At 47.9% G+C, this 20,208-nt stretch overlaps 13 non-coding genes across 13 annotated transcripts; all 13 read right to left on the bottom strand.

Annotated features, from left to right (window-relative positions):
* Positions 1-1,263: 1,263 nt before the first annotated feature.
* On the bottom strand, positions 1,264-1,454 carry LOC142693486 (U2 spliceosomal RNA). The gene has a single exon (XR_012861823.1). It is a non-coding gene; the product is annotated as a U2 spliceosomal RNA (small nuclear RNA).
* A 1,284-nt stretch (positions 1,455-2,738) lies between these two features.
* Positions 2,739-2,929, bottom strand: LOC142693485 (U2 spliceosomal RNA). The gene has a single exon (XR_012861822.1). It is a non-coding gene; the product is annotated as a U2 spliceosomal RNA (small nuclear RNA).
* Positions 2,930-4,221: 1,292 nt separating this feature from the next.
* On the bottom strand, positions 4,222-4,412 carry LOC142693484 (U2 spliceosomal RNA). Its single transcript, XR_012861821.1, has one exon. It is a non-coding gene; the product is annotated as a U2 spliceosomal RNA (small nuclear RNA).
* A 1,288-nt stretch (positions 4,413-5,700) lies between these two features.
* On the bottom strand, positions 5,701-5,891 carry LOC142693482 (U2 spliceosomal RNA). Its single transcript, XR_012861819.1, has one exon. It is a non-coding gene; the product is annotated as a U2 spliceosomal RNA (small nuclear RNA).
* A 1,284-nt stretch (positions 5,892-7,175) lies between these two features.
* LOC142693481 (U2 spliceosomal RNA) lies at positions 7,176-7,366 on the bottom strand. Its single transcript, XR_012861818.1, has one exon. It is a non-coding gene; the product is annotated as a U2 spliceosomal RNA (small nuclear RNA).
* Positions 7,367-8,638: 1,272 nt separating this feature from the next.
* Positions 8,639-8,829, bottom strand: LOC142693480 (U2 spliceosomal RNA). The gene has a single exon (XR_012861817.1). It is a non-coding gene; the product is annotated as a U2 spliceosomal RNA (small nuclear RNA).
* Positions 8,830-10,117: 1,288 nt separating this feature from the next.
* On the bottom strand, positions 10,118-10,308 carry LOC142693479 (U2 spliceosomal RNA). Its single transcript, XR_012861816.1, has one exon. It is a non-coding gene; the product is annotated as a U2 spliceosomal RNA (small nuclear RNA).
* A 1,288-nt stretch (positions 10,309-11,596) lies between these two features.
* LOC142693477 (U2 spliceosomal RNA) lies at positions 11,597-11,787 on the bottom strand. Its single transcript, XR_012861815.1, has one exon. It is a non-coding gene; the product is annotated as a U2 spliceosomal RNA (small nuclear RNA).
* A 1,284-nt stretch (positions 11,788-13,071) lies between these two features.
* Positions 13,072-13,262, bottom strand: LOC142693476 (U2 spliceosomal RNA). Its single transcript, XR_012861814.1, has one exon. It is a non-coding gene; the product is annotated as a U2 spliceosomal RNA (small nuclear RNA).
* Positions 13,263-14,546: 1,284 nt separating this feature from the next.
* LOC142693475 (U2 spliceosomal RNA) lies at positions 14,547-14,737 on the bottom strand. The gene has a single exon (XR_012861813.1). It is a non-coding gene; the product is annotated as a U2 spliceosomal RNA (small nuclear RNA).
* Positions 14,738-16,013: 1,276 nt separating this feature from the next.
* LOC142693474 (U2 spliceosomal RNA) lies at positions 16,014-16,204 on the bottom strand. Its single transcript, XR_012861812.1, has one exon. It is a non-coding gene; the product is annotated as a U2 spliceosomal RNA (small nuclear RNA).
* Positions 16,205-17,492: 1,288 nt separating this feature from the next.
* Positions 17,493-17,683, bottom strand: LOC142693473 (U2 spliceosomal RNA). Its single transcript, XR_012861811.1, has one exon. It is a non-coding gene; the product is annotated as a U2 spliceosomal RNA (small nuclear RNA).
* A 1,274-nt stretch (positions 17,684-18,957) lies between these two features.
* On the bottom strand, positions 18,958-19,148 carry LOC142693472 (U2 spliceosomal RNA). The gene has a single exon (XR_012861810.1). It is a non-coding gene; the product is annotated as a U2 spliceosomal RNA (small nuclear RNA).
* Positions 19,149-20,208: the final 1,060 nt, after the last annotated feature.

Here is a 20,208-nt window from a genome sequence, read left to right as displayed (position 1 = left end):
CTGCCCGATACTGCTGTTCAGCCCTTGCAGCGATTAAGCCTACTTCTAGGCAATTCCATGGGGCCCTGCAGGCTCACACACTCACAGCTACACGGGAGGTGAATAAAGGCCGGAGAGGAAGCCAGACAGGATTTGCTTCTTTTGCTTGCACCACAATGCAGTGCTGAAAGAGGAGGAATCTACATAAAAACGCCTTCCTGGCAACGCCCAAATGCCCTGCTGCCATGCAGATAAACACTGGCAGCGGCAGCAAGTGCATGCCCACAGCCACCCCTTGTTCCTTCACACCTTGTATCAGCTGTAATCCAGTCCAGTCCAGTGCTGCCTGCTGAGCAGCACTGACCAACACTGCCTGGGCCCAGGCTTTTATCTCTGAGGCCCCATTATGATGTCAGAAAGCTGGCTCTGGAATCCTGAGGGCTCCACTATGACACGTGCAAAGTTCCGTCTGAACTTTATATAAGACGGTGAGGCTCAGTCAGTCACTCAGTGTTGCCTGAGAGGGCAACACTGCAACAGCCGGCCGCCAGGCTGTCTTTTTTTTGCACAGCTAGTTGCCTCCAGGAGGCCACAAGAGGGAGACAAGGGACTGCAAAATGGAAAATAGGCATCCACCAACTTTACAGACAACTTCTCCTTGCTCCTACAACCTCCATCCTTGCACAGTTTGTTATTCTTCTAGGTAACATAGTAACAAATCCAAATTGCTGCTCTCTTTGTAGGCAAGCAAGGCTTTGTTGCAACTGCAATTCTTACTTCTTCTTGAAATGTAGGGACGACAGTACATTCCATCACATCCATCTAGTGTACACAGGTAGGTCCATTGTGGCGGGCAGGCGAGCGGGCGGGCTGCTTTATTGGCTGTTTGCTGTTCCCCTACTCCACTCCACTATTTGACTGTTGTGCTGCATCAATCAATCAATCAATCAATCAATCAATCAATCAATCAATCAATCAATCAATCAGTGGCTGGCTCAGGTGCAGCTCTTTAACTTACCTAAAAGGGAGGGCGGAGAGAAGACAAGGAAGGTGAATGAGGTGTTCCAATGTGAAATGCCGGAAACACAGAAACACAGACGACACACAACAAGAGGTGGCAATCTATTCATTAATTGCATTTAATCAATGAGCTCATTATCACTCATGCATTGTCCAACAGGTGTTGAAATAATGGGATTAAAAGGGGAGATCCCTTCAGAAAGACAGAAACAATAGCAAAGACAAAAAACACTTTTGGAATCTGCTTTTAGTCAACACATAAGGAAAGGGTGCACCGGTCCTGGAAATACTGCAATACCAGGTCAATGCGTGGAGTGGACAGAGCAAGCTCTATTTCCATCTCCCTGTTCTAAAAATCCATTTAATATATGGTCCCCAGATAGGGGACGTATCAGATATTAAACTGATAAGAACAGATACTACACTTGATCTTAGCCAAAAGGCCGAGAAGCGATAACCCGAACGGGCCGCGCGTTGCCCGAGCCTGCCCGATACTGCTGTTCAGCCCTTGCAGCGATTCAGCCTACTTCTAGGCAATTCCATGGGGCCCTGCAGGCTCACACACTCACAGCTACACGGGAGGTGAATAAAGGCCGGAGAGGAAGCCAGACAGGATTTGCTTCTTTTGCTTGCACCACAATGCAGTGCTGAAAGAGGAGGAATCTACATAAAAACGCCTTCCTGGCAACGCCCAAATGCCCTGCTGCCATGCAGATAAACACTGGCAGCGGCAGCAAGTGCATGCCCACAGCCACCCCTTGTTCCTTCACACCTTGTATCAGCTGTAATCCAGTCCAGTCCAGTGCTGCCTGCTGAGCAGCACTGACCAACACTGCCTGGGCCCAGGCTTTTATCTCTGAGGCCCCATTATGATGTCAGAAAGCTGGCTCTGGAATCCTGAGGGCTCCACTATGACACGTGCAAAGTTCCGTCTGAACTTTATATAAGACGGTGAGGCTCAGTCAGTCACTCAGTGTTGCCTGAGAGGGCAACACTGCAACAGCCGGCCGCCAGGCTGTCTTTTTTTTGCACAGCTAGTTGCCTCCAGGAGGCCACAAGAGGGAGACAAGGGACTGCAAAATGGAAAATAGGCATCCACCAACTTTACAGACAACTTCTCCTTGCTCCTACAACCTCCATCCTTGCACAGTTTGTTATTCTTCTAGGTAACATAGTAACAAATCCAAATTGCTGCTCTCTTTGTAGGCAAGCAAGGCTTTGTTGCAACTGCAATTCTTACTTCTTCTTGAAATGTAGGGACGACAGTACATTCCATCACATCCATCTAGTGTACACAGGTAGGTCCATTGTGGCGGGCAGGCGAGCGGGCGGGCTGCTTTATTGGCTGTTTGCTGTTCCACTACTCCACTCCACTATTTGACTGTTGTGCTGCATCAATCAATCAATCAATCAATCAATCAATCAATCAATCAATCAATCAGTGGCTGGCTCAGGTGCAGCTCTTTAACTTACCTAAAAGGGAGGGCGGAGAGAAGACAAGGAAGGTGAATGAGGTGTTCCAATGTGAAATGCCGGAAACACAGAAACACAGACGACACACAACAAGAGGTGGCAATCTATTCATTAATTGCATTTAATCAATGAGCTCATTATCACTCATGCATTGTCCAACAGGTGTTGAAATAATGGGATTAAAAGGGGAGATCCCTTCAGAAAGACAGAAACAATAGCAAAGACAAAAAACACTTTTGGAATCTGCTTTTAGTCAACACATAAGGAAAGGGTGCACCGGTCCTGGAAATACTGCAATACCAGGTCAATGCGTGGAGTGGACAGAGCAAGCTCTATTTCCATCTCCCTGTTCTAAAAATCCATTTAATATATGGTCCCCAGATAGGGGACGTATCAGATATTAAACTGATAAGAACAGATACTACACTTGATCTTAGCCAAAAGGCCGAGAAGCGATAACCCGAACGGGCCGCGCGTTGCCCGAGCCTGCCCGATACTGCTGTTCAGCCCTTGCAGCGATTCAGCCTACTTCTAGGCAATTCCATGGGGCCCTGCAGGCTCACACACTCACAGCTACACGGGAGGTGAATAAAGGCCGGAGAGGAAGCCAGACAGGATTTGCTTCTTTTGCTTGCACCACAATGCAGTGCTGAAAGAGGAGGAATCTACATAAAAACGCCTTCCTGGCAACGCCCAAATGCCCTGCTGCCATGCAGATAAACACTGGCAGCAGCAGCAAGTGCATGCCCACAGCCACCCCTTGTTCCTTCACACCTTGTATCAGCTGTAATCCAGTCCAGTCCAGTGCTGCCTGCTGAGCAGCACTGACCAACACTGCCTGGGCCCAGGCTTTTATCTCTGAGGCCCCATTATGATGTCAGAAAGCTGGCTCTGGAATCCTGAGGGCTCCACTATGACACGTGCAAAGTTCCGTCTGAACTTTATATAAGACGGTGAGGCTCAGTCAGTCACTCAGTGTTGCCTGAGAGGGCAACACTGCAACAGCCGGCCGCCAGGCTGTCTTTTTTTTGCACAGCTAGTTGCCTCCAGGAGGCCACAAGAGGGAGACAAGGGACTGCAAAATGGAAAATAGGCATCCACCAACTTTACAGACAACTTCTCCTTGCTCCTACAACCTCCATCCTTGCACAGTTTGTTATTCTTCTAGGTAACATAGTAACAAATCCAAATTGCTGCTCTCTTTGTAGGCAAGCAAGGCTTTGTTGCAACTGCAATTCTTACTTCTTCTTGAAATGTAGGGACGACAGTACATTCCATCACATCCATCTAGTGTACACAGGTAGGTCCATTGTGGCGGGCAGGCGAGCGGGCGGGCTGCTTTATTGGCTGTTTGCTGTTCCCCTACTCCACTCCACTATTTGACTGTTGTGCTGCATCAATCAATCAATCAATCAATCAATCAATCAATCAATCAATCAATCAATCAATCAGTGGCTGGCTCAGGTGCAGCTCTTTAACTTACCTAAAAGGGAGGGCGGAGAGAAGACAAGGAAGGTGAATGAGGTGTTCCAATGTGAAATGCCGGAAACACAGAAACACAGACGACACACAACAAGAGGTGGCAATCTATTCATTAATTGCATTTAATCAATGAGCTCATTATCACTCATGCATTGTCCAACAGGTGTTGAAATAATGGGATTAAAAGGGGAGATCCCTTCAGAAAGACAGAAACAATAGCAAAGACAAAAAACACTTTTGGAATCTGCTTTTAGTCAACACATAAGGAAAGGGTGCACCGGTCCTGGAAATACTGCAATACCAGGTCAATGCGTGGAGTGGACAGAGCAAGCTCTATTTCCATCTCCCTGTTCTAAAAATCCATTTAATATATGGTCCCCAGATAGGGGACGTATCAGATATTAAACTGATAAGAACAGATACTACACTTGATCTTAGCCAAAAGGCCGAGAAGCGATAACCCGAACGGGCCGCGCGTTGCCCGAGCCTGCCCGATACTGCTGTTCAGCCCTTGCAGCGATTCAGCCTACTTCTAGGCAATTCCATGGGGCCCTGCAGGCTCACACACTCACAGCTACACGGGAGGTGAATAAAGGCCGGAGAGGAAGCCAGACAGGATTTGCTTCTTTTGCTTGCACCACAATGCAGTGCTGAAAGAGGAGGAATCTACATAAAAACGCCTTCCTGGCAACGCCCAAATGCCCTGCTGCCATGCAGATAAACACTGGCAGCGGCAGCAAGTGCATGCCCACAGCCACCCCTTGTTCCTTCACACCTTGTATCAGCTGTAATCCAGTCCAGTCCAGTGCTGCCTGCTGAGCAGCACTGACCAACACTGCCTGGGCCCAGGCTTTTATCTCTGAGGCCCCATTATGATGTCAGAAAGCTGGCTCTGGAATCCTGAGGGCTCCACTATGACACGTGCAAAGTTCCGTCTGAACTTTATATAAGACGGTGAGGCTCAGTCAGTCACTCAGTGTTGCCTGAGAGGGCAACACTGCAACAGCCGGCCGCCAGGCTGTCTTTTTTTTGCACAGCTAGTTGCCTCCAGGAGGCCACAAGAGGGAGACAAGGGACTGCAAAATGGAAAATAGGCATCCACCAACTTTACAGACAACTTCTCCTTGCTCCTACAACCTCCATCCTTGCACAGTTTGTTATTCTTCTAGGTAACATAGTAACAAATCCAAATTGCTGCTCTCTTTGTAGGCAAGCAAGGCTTTGTTGCAACTGCAATTCTTACTTCTTCTTGAAATGTAGGGACGACAGTACATTCCATCACATCCATCTAGTGTACACAGGTAGGTCCATTGTGGCGGGCAGGCGAGCGGGCGGGCTGCTTTATTGGCTGTTTGCTGTTCCCCTACTCCACTCCACTATTTGACTGTTGTGCTGCATCAATCAATCAATCAATCAATCAATCAATCAATCAATCAATCAATCAATCAGTGGCTGGCTCAGGTGCAGCTCTTTAACTTACCTAAAAGGGAGGGCGGAGAGAAGACAAGGAAGGTGAATGAGGTGTTCCAATGTGAAATGCCGGAAACACAGAAACACAGACGACACACAACAAGAGGTGGCAATCTATTCATTAATTGCATTTAATCAATGAGCTCATTATCACTCATGCATTGTCCAACAGGTGTTGAAATAATGGGATTAAAAGGGGAGATCCCTTCAGAAAGACAGAAACAATAGCAAAGACAAAAAACACTTTTGGAATCTGCTTTTAGTCAACACATAAGGAAAGGGTGCACCGGTCCTGGAAATACTGCAATACCAGGTCAATGCGTGGAGTGGACAGAGCAAGCTCTATTTCCATCTCCCTGTTCTAAAAATCCATTTAATATATGGTCCCCAGATAGGGGACGTATCAGATATTAAACTGATAAGAACAGATACTACACTTGATCTTAGCCAAAAGGCCGAGAAGCGATAACCCGAACGGGCCGCGCGTTGCCCGAGCCTGCCCGATACTGCTGTTCAGCCCTTGCAGCGATTAAGCCTACTTCTAGGCAATTCCATGGGGCCCTGCAGGCTCACACACTCACAGCTACACGGGAGGTGAATAAAGGCCGGAGAGGAAGCCAGACAGGATTTGCTTCTTTTGCTTGCACCACAATGCAGTGCTGAAAGAGGAGGAATCTACATAAAAACGCCTTCCTGGCAACGCCCAAATGCCCTGCTGCCATGCAGATAAACACTGGCAGCGGCAGCAAGTGCATGCCCACAGCCACCCCTTGTTCCTTCACACCTTGTATCAGCTGTAATCCAGTCCAGTCCAGTGCTGCCTGCTGAGCAGCACTGACCAACACTGCCTGGGCCCAGGCTTTTATCTCTGAGGCCCCATTATGATGTCAGAAAGCTGGCTCTGGAATCCTGAGGGCTCCACTATGACACGTGCAAAGTTCCGTCTGAACTTTATATAAGACGGTGAGGCTCAGTCAGTCACTCAGTGTTGCCTGAGAGGGCAACACTGCAACAGCCGGCCGCCAGGCTGTCTTTTTTTTGCACAGCTAGTTGCCTCCAGGAGGCCACAAGAGGGAGACAAGGGACTGCAAAATGGAAAATAGGCATCCACCAACTTTACAGACAACTTCTCCTTGCTCCTACAACCTCCATCCTTGCACAGTTTGTTATTCTTCTAGGTAACATAGTAACAAATCCAAATTGCTGCTCTCTTTGTAGGCAAGCAAGGCTTTGTTGCAACTGCAATTCTTACTTCTTCTTGAAATGTAGGGACGACAGTACATTCCATCACATCCATCTAGTGTACACAGGTAGGTCCATTGTGGCGGGCAGGCGAGCGGGCGGGCTGCTTTATTGGCTGTTTGCTGTTCCCCTACTCCACTCCACTATTTGACTGTTGTGCTGCATCAATCAATCAATCAATCAATCAATCAATCAATCAATCAATCAATCAGTGGCTGGCTCAGGTGCAGCTCTTTAACTTACCTAAAAGGGAGGGCGGAGAGAAGACAAGGAAGGTGAATGAGGTGTTCCAATGTGAAATGCCGGAAACACAGAAACACAGACGACACACAACAAGAGGTGGCAATCTATTCATTAATTGCATTTAATCAATGAGCTCATTATCACTCATGCATTGTCCAACAGGTGTTGAAATAATGGGATTAAAAGGGGAGATCCCTTCAGAAAGACAGAAACAATAGCAAAGACAAAAAACACTTTTGGAATCTGCTTTTAGTCAACACATAAGGAAAGGGTGCACCGGTCCTGGAAATACTGCAATACCAGGTCAATGCGTGGAGTGGACAGAGCAAGCTCTATTTCCATCTCCCTGTTCTAAAAATCCATTTAATATATGGTCCCCAGATAGGGGACGTATCAGATATTAAACTGATAAGAACAGATACTACACTTGATCTTAGCCAAAAGGCCGAGAAGCGATAACCCGAACGGGCCGCGCGTTGCCCGAGCCTGCCCGATACTGCTGTTCAGCCCTTGCAGCGATTCAGCCTACTTCTAGGCAATTCCATGGGGCCCTGCAGGCTCACACACTCACAGCTACACGGGAGGTGAATAAAGGCCGGAGAGGAAGCCAGACAGGATTTGCTTCTTTTGCTTGCACCACAATGCAGTGCTGAAAGAGGAGGAATCTACATAAAAACGCCTTCCTGGCAACGCCCAAATGCCCTGCTGCCATGCAGATAAACACTGGCAGCGGCAGCAAGTGCATGCCCACAGCCACCCCTTGTTCCTTCACACCTTGTATCAGCTGTAATCCAGTCCAGTCCAGTGCTGCCTGCTGAGCAGCACTGACCAACACTGCCTGGGCCCAGGCTTTTATCTCTGAGGCCCCATTATGATGTCAGAAAGCTGGCTCTGGAATCCTGAGGGCTCCACTATGACACGTGCAAAGTTCCGTCTGAACTTTATATAAGACGGTGAGGCTCAGTCAGTCACTCAGTGTTGCCTGAGAGGGCAACACTGCAACAGCCGGCCGCCAGGCTGTCTTTTTTTTGCACAGCTAGTTGCCTCCAGGAGGCCACAAGAGGGAGACAAGGGACTGCAAAATGGAAAATAGGCATCCACCAACTTTACAGACAACTTCTCCTTGCTCCTACAACCTCCATCCTTGCACAGTTTGTTATTCTTCTAGGTAACATAGTAACAAATCCAAATTGCTGCTCTCTTTGTAGGCAAGCAAGGCTTTGTTGCAACTGCAATTCTTACTTCTTCTTGAAATGTAGGGACGACAGTACATTCCATCACATCCATCTAGTGTACACAGGTAGGTCCATTGTGGCGGGCAGGCGAGCGGGCGGGCTGCTTTATTGGCTGTTTGCTGTTCCCCTACTCCACTCCACTATTTGACTGTTGTGCTGCATCAATCAATCAATCAATCAATCAATCAATCAATCAGTGGCTGGCTCAGGTGCAGCTCTTTAACTTACCTAAAAGGGAGGGCGGAGAGAAGACAAGGAAGGTGAATGAGGTGTTCCAATGTGAAATGCCGGAAACACAGAAACACAGACGACACACAACAAGAGGTGGCAATCTATTCATTAATTGCATTTAATCAATGAGCTCATTATCACTCATGCATTGTCCAACAGGTGTTGAAATAATGGGATTAAAAGGGGAGATCCCTTCAGAAAGACAGAAACAATAGCAAAGACAAAAAACACTTTTGGAATCTGCTTTTAGTCAACACATAAGGAAAGGGTGCACCGGTCCTGGAAATACTGCAATACCAGGTCAATGCGTGGAGTGGACAGAGCAAGCTCTATTTCCATCTCCCTGTTCTAAAAATCCATTTAATATATGGTCCCCAGATAGGGGACGTATCAGATATTAAACTGATAAGAACAGATACTACACTTGATCTTAGCCAAAAGGCCGAGAAGCGATAACCCGAACGGGCCGCGCGTTGCCCGAGCCTGCCCGATACTGCTGTTCAGCCCTTGCAGCGATTAAGCCTACTTCTAGGCAATTCCATGGGGCCCTGCAGGCTCACACACTCACAGCTACACGGGAGGTGAATAAAGGCCGGAGAGGAAGCCAGACAGGATTTGCTTCTTTTGCTTGCACCACAATGCAGTGCTGAAAGAGGAGGAATCTACATAAAAACGCCTTCCTGGCAACGCCCAAATGCCCTGCTGCCATGCAGATAAACACTGGCAGCGGCAGCAAGTGCATGCCCACAGCCACCCCTTGTTCCTTCACACCTTGTATCAGCTGTAATCCAGTCCAGTCCAGTGCTGCCTGCTGAGCAGCACTGACCAACACTGCCTGGGCCCAGGCTTTTATCTCTGAGGCCCCATTATGATGTCAGAAAGCTGGCTCTGGAATCCTGAGGGCTCCACTATGACACGTGCAAAGTTCCGTCTGAACTTTATATAAGACGGTGAGGCTCAGTCAGTCACTCAGTGTTGCCTGAGAGGGCAACACTGCAACAGCCGGCCGCCAGGCTGTCTTTTTTTTGCACAGCTAGTTGCCTCCAGGAGGCCACAAGAGGGAGACAAGGGACTGCAAAATGGAAAATAGGCATCCACCAACTTTACAGACAACTTCTCCTTGCTCCTACAACCTCCATCCTTGCACAGTTTGTTATTCTTCTAGGTAACATAGTAACAAATCCAAATTGCTGCTCTCTTTGTAGGCAAGCAAGGCTTTGTTGCAACTGCAATTCTTACTTCTTCTTGAAATGTAGGGACGACAGTACATTCCATCACATCCATCTAGTGTACACAGGTAGGTCCATTGTGGCGGGCAGGCGAGCGGGCGGGCTGCTTTATTGGCTGTTTGCTGTTCCCCTACTCCACTCCACTATTTGACTGTTGTGCTGCATCAATCAATCAATCAATCAATCAATCAATCAATCAATCAATCAATCAATCAGTGGCTGGCTCAGGTGCAGCTCTTTAACTTACCTAAAAGGGAGGGCGGAGAGAAGACAAGGAAGGTGAATGAGGTGTTCCAATGTGAAATGCCGGAAACACAGAAACACAGACGACACACAACAAGAGGTGGCAATCTATTCATTAATTGCATTTAATCAATGAGCTCATTATCACTCATGCATTGTCCAACAGGTGTTGAAATAATGGGATTAAAAGGGGAGATCCCTTCAGAAAGACAGAAACAATAGCAAAGACAAAAAACACTTTTGGAATCTGCTTTTAGTCAACACATAAGGAAAGGGTGCACCGGTCCTGGAAATACTGCAATACCAGGTCAATGCGTGGAGTGGACAGAGCAAGCTCTATTTCCATCTCCCTGTTCTAAAAATCCATTTAATATATGGTCCCCAGATAGGGGACGTATCAGATATTAAACTGATAAGAACAGATACTACACTTGATCTTAGCCAAAAGGCCGAGAAGCGATAACCCGAACGGGCCGCGCGTTGCCCGAGCCTGCCCGATACTGCTGTTCAGCCCTTGCAGCGATTCAGCCTACTTCTAGGCAATTCCATGGGGCCCTGCAGGCTCACACACTCACAGCTACACGGGAGGTGAATAAAGGCCGGAGAGGAAGCCAGACAGGATTTGCTTCTTTTGCTTGCACCACAATGCAGTGCTGAAAGAGGAGGAATCTACATAAAAACGCCTTCCTGGCAACGCCCAAATGCCCTGCTGCCATGCAGATAAACACTGGCAGCGGCAGCAAGTGCATGCCCACAGCCACCCCTTGTTCCTTCACACCTTGTATCAGCTGTAATCCAGTCCAGTCCAGTGCTGCCTGCTGAGCAGCACTGACCAACACTGCCTGGGCCCAGGCTTTTATCTCTGAGGCCCCATTATGATGTCAGAAAGCTGGCTCTGGAATCCTGAGGGCTCCACTATGACACGTGCAAAGTTCCGTCTGAACTTTATATAAGACGGTGAGGCTCAGTCAGTCACTCAGTGTTGCCTGAGAGGGCAACACTGCAACAGCCGGCCGCCAGGCTGTCTTTTTTTTGCACAGCTAGTTGCCTCCAGGAGGCCACAAGAGGGAGACAAGGGACTGCAAAATGGAAAATAGGCATCCACCAACTTTACAGACAACTTCTCCTTGCTCCTACAACCTCCATCCTTGCACAGTTTGTTATTCTTCTAGGTAACATAGTAACAAATCCAAATTGCTGCTCTCTTTGTAGGCAAGCAAGGCTTTGTTGCAACTGCAATTCTTACTTCTTCTTGAAATGTAGGGACGACAGTACATTCCATCACATCCATCTAGTGTACACAGGTAGGTCCATTGTGGCGGGCAGGCGAGCGGGCGGGCTGCTTTATTGGCTGTTTGCTGTTCCCCTACTCCACTCCACTATTTGACTGTTGTGCTGCATCAATCAATCAATCAATCAATCAATCAATCAATCAATCAATCAATCAATCAGTGGCTGGCTCAGGTGCAGCTCTTTAACTTACCTAAAAGGGAGGGCGGAGAGAAGACAAGGAAGGTGAATGAGGTGTTCCAATGTGAAATGCCGGAAACACAGAAACACAGACGACACACAACAAGAGGTGGCAATCTATTCATTAATTGCATTTAATCAATGAGCTCATTATCACTCATGCATTGTCCAACAGGTGTTGAAATAATGGGATTAAAAGGGGAGATCCCTTCAGAAAGACAGAAACAATAGCAAAGACAAAAAACACTTTTGGAATCTGCTTTTAGTCAACACATAAGGAAAGGGTGCACCGGTCCTGGAAATACTGCAATACCAGGTCAATGCGTGGAGTGGACAGAGCAAGCTCTATTTCCATCTCCCTGTTCTAAAAATCCATTTAATATATGGTCCCCAGATAGGGGACGTATCAGATATTAAACTGATAAGAACAGATACTACACTTGATCTTAGCCAAAAGGCCGAGAAGCGATAACCCGAACGGGCCGCGCGTTGCCCGAGCCTGCCCGATACTGCTGTTCAGCCCTTGCAGCGATTCAGCCTACTTCTAGGCAATTCCATGGGGCCCTGCAGGCTCACACACTCACAGCTACACGGGAGGTGAATAAAGGCCGGAGAGGAAGCCAGACAGGATTTGCTTCTTTTGCTTGCACCACAATGCAGTGCTGAAAGAGGAGGAATCTACATAAAAACGCCTTCCTGGCAACGCCCAAATGCCCTGCTGCCATGCAGATAAACACTGGCAGCGGCAGCAAGTGCATGCCCACAGCCACCCCTTGTTCCTTCACACCTTGTATCAGCTGTAATCCAGTCCAGTCCAGTGCTGCCTGCTGAGCAGCACTGACCAACACTGCCTGGGCCCAGGCTTTTATCTCTGAGGCCCCATTATGATGTCAGAAAGCTGGCTCTGGAATCCTGAGGGCTCCACTATGACACGTGCAAAGTTCCGTCTGAACTTTATATAAGACGGTGAGGCTCAGTCAGTCACTCAGTGTTGCCTGAGAGGGCAACACTGCAACAGCCGGCCGCCAGGCTGTCTTTTTTTTGCACAGCTAGTTGCCTCCAGGAGGCCACAAGAGGGAGACAAGGGACTGCAAAATGGAAAATAGGCATCCACCAACTTTACAGACAACTTCTCCTTGCTCCTACAACCTCCATCCTTGCACAGTTTGTTATTCTTCTAGGTAACATAGTAACAAATCCAAATTGCTGCTCTCTTTGTAGGCAAGCAAGGCTTTGTTGCAACTGCAATTCTTACTTCTTCTTGAAATGTAGGGACGACAGTACATTCCATCACATCCATCTAGTGTACACAGGTAGGTCCATTGTGGCGGGCAGGCGAGCGGGCGGGCTGCTTTATTGGCTGTTTGCTGTTCCCCTACTCCACTCCACTATTTGACTGTTGTGCTGCATCAATCAATCAATCAATCAATCAATCAATCAATCAATCAATCAATCAGTGGCTGGCTCAGGTGCAGCTCTTTAACTTACCTAAAAGGGAGGGCGGAGAGAAGACAAGGAAGGTGAATGAGGTGTTCCAATGTGAAATGCCGGAAACACAGAAACACAGACGACACACAACAAGAGGTGGCAATCTATTCATTAATTGCATTTAATCAATGAGCTCATTATCACTCATGCATTGTCCAACAGGTGTTGAAATAATGGGATTAAAAGGGGAGATCCCTTCAGAAAGACAGAAACAATAGCAAAGACAAAAAACACTTTTGGAATCTGCTTTTAGTCAACACATAAGGAAAGGGTGCACCGGTCCTGGAAATACTGCAATACCAGGTCAATGCGTGGAGTGGACAGAGCAAGCTCTATTTCCATCTCCCTGTTCTAAAAATCCATTTAATATATGGTCCCCAGATAGGGGACGTATCAGATATTAAACTGATAAGAACAGATACTACACTTGATCTTAGCCAAAAGGCCGAGAAGCGATAACCCGAACGGGCCGCGCGTTGCCCGAGCCTGCCCGATACTGCTGTTCAGCCCTTGCAGCGATTAAGCCTACTTCTAGGCAATTCCATGGGGCCCTGCAGGCTCACACACTCACAGCTACACGGGAGGTGAATAAAGGCCGGAGAGGAAGCCAGACAGGATTTGCTTCTTTTGCTTGCACCACAATGCAGTGCTGAAAGAGGAGGAATCTACATAAAAACGCCTTCCTGGCAACGCCCAAATGCCCTGCTGCCATGCAGATAAACACTGGCAGCGGCAGCAAGTGCATGCCCACAGCCACCCCTTGTTCCTTCACACCTTGTATCAGCTGTAATCCAGTCCAGTCCAGTGCTGCCTGCTGAGCAGCACTGACCAACACTGCCTGGGCCCAGGCTTTTATCTCTGAGGCCCCATTATGATGTCAGAAAGCTGGCTCTGGAATCCTGAGGGCTCCACTATGACACGTGCAAAGTTCCGTCTGAACTTTATATAAGACGGTGAGGCTCAGTCAGTCACTCAGTGTTGCCTGAGAGGGCAACACTGCAACAGCCGGCCGCCAGGCTGTCTTTTTTTTGCACAGCTAGTTGCCTCCAGGAGGCCACAAGAGGGAGACAAGGGACTGCAAAATGGAAAATAGGCATCCACCAACTTTACAGACAACTTCTCCTTGCTCCTACAACCTCCATCCTTGCACAGTTTGTTATTCTTCTAGGTAACATAGTAACAAATCCAAATTGCTGCTCTCTTTGTAGGCAAGCAAGGCTTTGTTGCAACTGCAATTCTTACTTCTTCTTGAAATGTAGGGACGACAGTACATTCCATCACATCCATCTAGTGTACACAGGTAGGTCCATTGTGGCGGGCAGGCGAGCGGGCGGGCTGCTTTATTGGCTGTTTGCTGTTCCCCTACTCCACTCCACTATTTGACTGTTGTGCTGCATCAATCAATCAATCAATCAATCAATCAATCAATCAATCAATCAATCAGTGGCTGGCTCAGGTGCAGCTCTTTAACTTACCTAAAAGGGAGGGCGGAGAGAAGACAAGGAAGGTGAATGAGGTGTTCCAATGTGAAATGCCGGAAACACAGAAACACAGACGACACACAACAAGAGGTGGCAATCTATTCATTAATTGCATTTAATCAATGAGCTCATTATCACTCATGCATTGTCCAACAGGTGTTGAAATAATGGGATTAAAAGGGGAGATCCCTTCAGAAAGACAGAAACAATAGCAAAGACAAAAAACACTTTTGGAATCTGCTTTTAGTCAACACATAAGGAAAGGGTGCACCGGTCCTGGAAATACTGCAATACCAGGTCAATGCGTGGAGTGGACAGAGCAAGCTCTATTTCCATCTCCCTGTTCTAAAAATCCATTTAATATATGGTCCCCAGATAGGGGACGTATCAGATATTAAACTGATAAGAACAGATACTACACTTGATCTTAGCCAAAAGGCCGAGAAGCGATAACCCGAACGGGCCGCGCGTTGCCCGAGCCTGCCCGATACTGCTGTTCAGCCCTTGCAGCGATTCAGCCTACTTCTAGGCAATTCCATGGGGCCCTGCAGGCTCACACACTCACAGCTACACGGGAGGTGAATAAAGGCCGGAGAGGAAGCCAGACAGGATTTGCTTCTTTTGCTTGCACCACAATGCAGTGCTGAAAGAGGAGGAATCTACATAAAAACGCCTTCCTGGCAACGCCCAAATGCCCTGCTGCCATGCAGATAAACACTGGCAGCGGCAGCAAGTGCATGCCCACAGCCACCCCTTGTTCCTTCACACCTTGTATCAGCTGTAATCCAGTCCAGTCCAGTGCTGCCTGCTGAGCAGCACTGACCAACACTGCCTGGGCCCAGGCTTTTATCTCTGAGGCCCCATTATGATGTCAGAAAGCTGGCTCTGGAATCCTGAGGGCTCCACTATGACACGTGCAAAGTTCCGTCTGAACTTTATATAAGACGGTGAGGCTCAGTCAGTCACTCAGTGTTGCCTGAGAGGGCAACACTGCAACAGCCGGCCGCCAGGCTGTCTTTTTTTTGCACAGCTAGTTGCCTCCAGGAGGCCACAAGAGGGAGACAAGGGACTGCAAAATGGAAAATAGGCATCCACCAACTTTACAGACAACTTCTCCTTGCTCCTACAACCTCCATCCTTGCACAGTTTGTTATTCTTCTAGGTAACATAGTAACAAATCCAAATTGCTGCTCTCTTTGTAGGCAAGCAAGGCTTTGTTGCAACTGCAATTCTTACTTCTTCTTGAAATGTAGGGACGACAGTACATTCCATCACATCCATCTAGTGTACACAGGTAGGTCCATTGTGGCGGGCAGGCGAGCGGGCGGGCTGCTTTATTGGCTGTTTGCTGTTCCCCTACTCCACTCCACTATTTGACTGTTGTGCTGCATCAATCAATCAATCAATCAATCAATCAATCAATCAATCAGTGGCTGGCTCAGGTGCAGCTCTTTAACTTACCTAAAAGGGAGGGCGGAGAGAAGACAAGGAAGGTGAATGAGGTGTTCCAATGTGAAATGCCGGAAACACAGAAACACAGACGACACACAACAAGAGGTGGCAATCTATTCATTAATTGCATTTAATCAATGAGCTCATTATCACTCATGCATTGTCCAACAGGTGTTGAAATAATGGGATTAAAAGGGGAGATCCCTTCAGAAAGACAGAAACAATAGCAAAGACAAAAAACACTTTTGGAATCTGCTTTTAGTCAACACATAAGGAAAGGGTGCACCGGTCCTGGAAATACTGCAATACCAGGTCAATGCGTGGAGTGGACAGAGCAAGCTCTATTTCCATCTCCCTGTTCTAAAAATCCATTTAATATATGGTCCCCAGATAGGGGACGTATCAGATATTAAACTGATAAGAACAGATACTACACTTGATCTTAGCCAAAAGGCCGAGAAGCGATAACCCGAACGGGCCGCGCGTTGCCCGAGCCTGCCCGATACTGCTGTTCAGCCCTTGCAGCGATTCAGCCTACTTCTAGGCAATTCCATGGGGCCCTGCAGGCGCACACACTCACAGCTACACGGGAGGTGAATAAAGGCCGGGGAGGAAGCCAGACAGGATTTGCTTCTTTTGCTTGCACCACAATGCAGTGCTGAAAGAGGAGGAATCTACATAAAAACGCCTTCCTGGCAACGCCCAAATGCCCTGCTGCCATGCAGATAAACACTGGCAGCGGCAGCAAGTGCATGCCCACAGCCACCCCTTGTTCCTTCACACCTTGTATCAGCTGTAATCCAGTCCAGTCCAGTGCTGCCTGCTGAGCAGCACTGACCAACACTGCCTGGGCCCAGGCTTTTATCTCTGAGGCCCCATTATGATGTCAGAAAGCTGGCTCTGGAATCCTGAGGGCTCCACTATGACACGTGCAAAGTTCCGTCTGAACTTTATATAAGACGGTGAGGCTCAGTCAGTCACTCAGTGTTGCCTGAGAGGGCAACACTGCAACAGCCGGCCGCCAGGCTGTCTTTTTTTTGCACAGCTAGTTGCCTCCAGGAGGCCACAAGAGGGAGACAAGGGACTGCAAAATGGAAAATAGGCATCCACCAACTTTACAGACAACTTCTCCTTGCTCCTACAACCTCCATCCTTGCACAGTTTGTTATTCTTCTAGGTAACATAGTAACAAATCCAAATTGCTGCTCTCTTTGTAGGCAAGCAAGGCTTTGTTGCAACTGCAATTCTTACTTCTTCTTGAAATGTAGGGACGACAGTACATTCCATCACATCCATCTAGTGTACACAGGTAGGTCCATTGTGGCGGGCAGGCGAGCGGGCGGGCTGCTTTATTGGCTGTTTGCTGTTCCCCTACTCCACTCCACTATTTGACTGTTGTGCTGCATCAATCAATCAATCAATCAATCAATCAATCAATCAATCAATCAATCAATCAGTGGCTGGCTCAGGTGCAGCTCTTTAACTTACCTAAAAGGGAGGGCGGAGAGAAGACAAGGAAGGTGAATGAGGTGTTCCAATGTGAAATGCCGGAAACACAGAAACACAGACGACACACAACAAGAGGTGGCAATCTATTCATTAATTGCATTTAATCAATGAGCTCATTATCACTCATGCATTGTCCAACAGGTGTTGAAATAATGGGATTAAAAGGGGAGATCCCTTCAGAAAGACAGAAACAATAGCAAAGACAAAAAACACTTTTGGAATCTGCTTTTAGTCAACACATAAGGAAAGGGTGCACCGGTCCTGGAAATACTGCAATACCAGGTCAATGCGTGGAGTGGACAGAGCAAGCTCTATTTCCATCTCCCTGTTCTAAAAATCCATTTAATATATGGTCCCCAGATAGGGGACGTATCAGATATTAAACTGATAAGAACAGATACTACACTTGATCTTAGCCAAAAGGCCGAGAAGCGATAACCCGAACGGGCCGCGCGTTGCCCGAGCCTGCCCGATACTGCTGTTCAGCCCTTGCAGCGATTCAGCCTACTTCTAGGCAATTCCATGGGGCCCTGCAGGCTCACACACTCACAGCTACACGGGAGGTGAATAAAGGCCGGAGAGGAAGCCAGACAGGATTTGCTTCTTTTGCTTGCACCACAATGCAGTGCTGAAAGAGGAGGAATCTACATAAAAACGCCTTCCTGGCAACGCCCAAATGCCCTGCTGCCATGCAGATAAACACTGGCAGCAAGTGCATGCCCACAGCCACCCCTTGTTCCTTCACACCTTGTATCAGCTGTAATCCAGTCCAGTCCAGTGCTGCCTGCTGAGCAGCACTGACCAACACTGCCTGGGCCCAGGCTTTTATCTCTGAGGCCCCATTATGATGTCAGAAAGCTGGCTCTGGAATCCTGAGGGCTCCACTATGACACGTGCAAAGTTCCGTCTGAACTTTATATAAGACGGTGAGGCTCAGTCAGTCACTCAGTGTTGCCTGAGAGGGCAACACTGCAACAGCCGGCCGCCAGGCTGTCTTTTTTTTGCACAGCTAGTTGCCTCCAGGAGGCCACAAGAGGGAGACAAGGGACTGCAAAATGGAAAATAGGCATCCACCAACTTTACAGACAACTTCTCCTTGCTCCTACAACCTCCATCCTTGCACAGTTTGTTATTCTTCTAGGTAACATAGTAACAAATCCAAATTGCTGCTCTCTTTGTAGGCAAGCAAGGCTTTGTTGCAACTGCAATTCTTACTTCTTCTTGAAATGTAGGGACGACAGTACATTCCATCACATCCATCTAGTGTACACAGGTAGGTCCATTGTGGCGGGCAGGCGAGCGGGCGGGCTGCTTTATTGGCTGTTTGCTGTTCCCCTACTCCACTCCACTATTTGACTGTTGTGCTGCATCAATCAATCAATCAATCAATCAATCAATCAATCAATCAATCAGTGGCTGGCTCAGGTGCAGCTCTTTAACTTACCTAAAAGGGAGGGCGGAGAGAAGACAAGGAAGGTGAATGAGGTGTTCCAATGTGAAATGCCGGAAACACAGAAACACAGACGACACACAACAAGAGGTGGCAATCTATTCATTAATTGCATTTAATCAATGAGCTCATTATCACTCATGCATTGTCCAACAGGTGTTGAAATAATGGGATTAAAAGGGGAGATCCCTTCAGAAAGACAGAAACAATAGCAAAGACAAAAAACACTTTTGGAATCTGCTTTTAGTCAACACATAAGGAAAGGGTGCACCGGTCCTGGAAATACTGCAATACCAGGTCAATGCGTGGAGTGGACAGAGCAAGCTCTATTTCCATCTCCCTGTTCTAAAAATCCATTTAATATATGGTCCCCAGATAGGGGACGTATCAGATATTAAACTGATAAGAACAGATACTACACTTGATCTTAGCCAAAAGGCCGAGAAGCGATAACCCGAACGGGCCGCGCGTTGCCCGAGCCTGCCCGATACTGCTGTTCAGCCCTTGCAGCGATTCAGCCTACTTCTAGGCAATTCCATGGGGCCCTGCAGGCTCACACACTCACAGCTACACGGGAGGTGAATAAAGGCCGGAGAGGAAGCCAGACAGGATTTGCTTCTTTTGCTTGCACCACAATGCAGTGCTGAAAGAGGAGGAATCTACATAAAAACGCCTTCCTGGCAACGCCCAAATGCCCTGCTGCCATGCAGATAAACACTGGCAGCGGCAGCAAGTGCATGCCCACAGCCACCCCTTGTTCCTTCACACCTTGTATCAGCTGTAATCCAGTCCAGTCCAGTGCTGCCTGCTGAGCAGCACTGACCAACACTGCCTGGGCCCAGGCTTTTATCTCTGAGGCCCCATTATGATGTCAGAAAGCTGGCTCTGGAATCCTGAGGGCTCCACTATGACACGTGCAAAGTTCCGTCTGAACTTTACATAAGACGGTGAGGCTCAGTCAGTCACTCAGTGTTGCCTGAGAGGGCAAAACTGCAACAGCCGGCCACCAGGCTGTCTTTTTTTTGCACAGCTAGTTGCCTCCAGGAGGCCACAAGAGGGAGACAAGGGACTGCAAAATGGAAAATAGGCATCCACCAACTTTACAGACAACTTCTCCTTGCTCCTACAACCTCCATCCTTGCACAGTTTGTTATTCTTCTAGGTAACATAGTAACAAATCCAAATTGCTGCTCTCTTTGTAGGCAAGCAAGGCTTTGTTGCAACTGCAATTCTTACTTCTTCTTGAAATGTAGGGACGACAGTACATTCCATCACATCCATCTAGTGTACACAGGTAGGTCCATTGTGGCGGGCAGGCGAGCGGGCGGGCTGCTTTATTGGCTGTTTGCTGTTCCCCTACTCCACTCCACTATTTGACTGTTGTGCTGCATCAATCAATCAATCAATCAATCAATCAATCAATCAATCAATCAGTGGCTGGCTCAGGTGCAGCTCTTTAACTTACCTAAAAGGGAGGGCGGAGAGAAGACAAGGAAGGTGAATGAGGTGTT

Source organism: Rhinoderma darwinii, assembly GCF_050947455.1.
Source record: "Rhinoderma darwinii isolate aRhiDar2 chromosome 5 unlocalized genomic scaffold, aRhiDar2.hap1 SUPER_5_unloc_43, whole genome shotgun sequence".
NCBI classification, from domain to species: Eukaryota; Metazoa; Chordata; class Amphibia; order Anura; family Rhinodermatidae; genus Rhinoderma; species Rhinoderma darwinii.
Note: the sequence above shows the minus strand (reverse complement) of the source record. Positions and strands in the feature narration are given on the sequence as shown.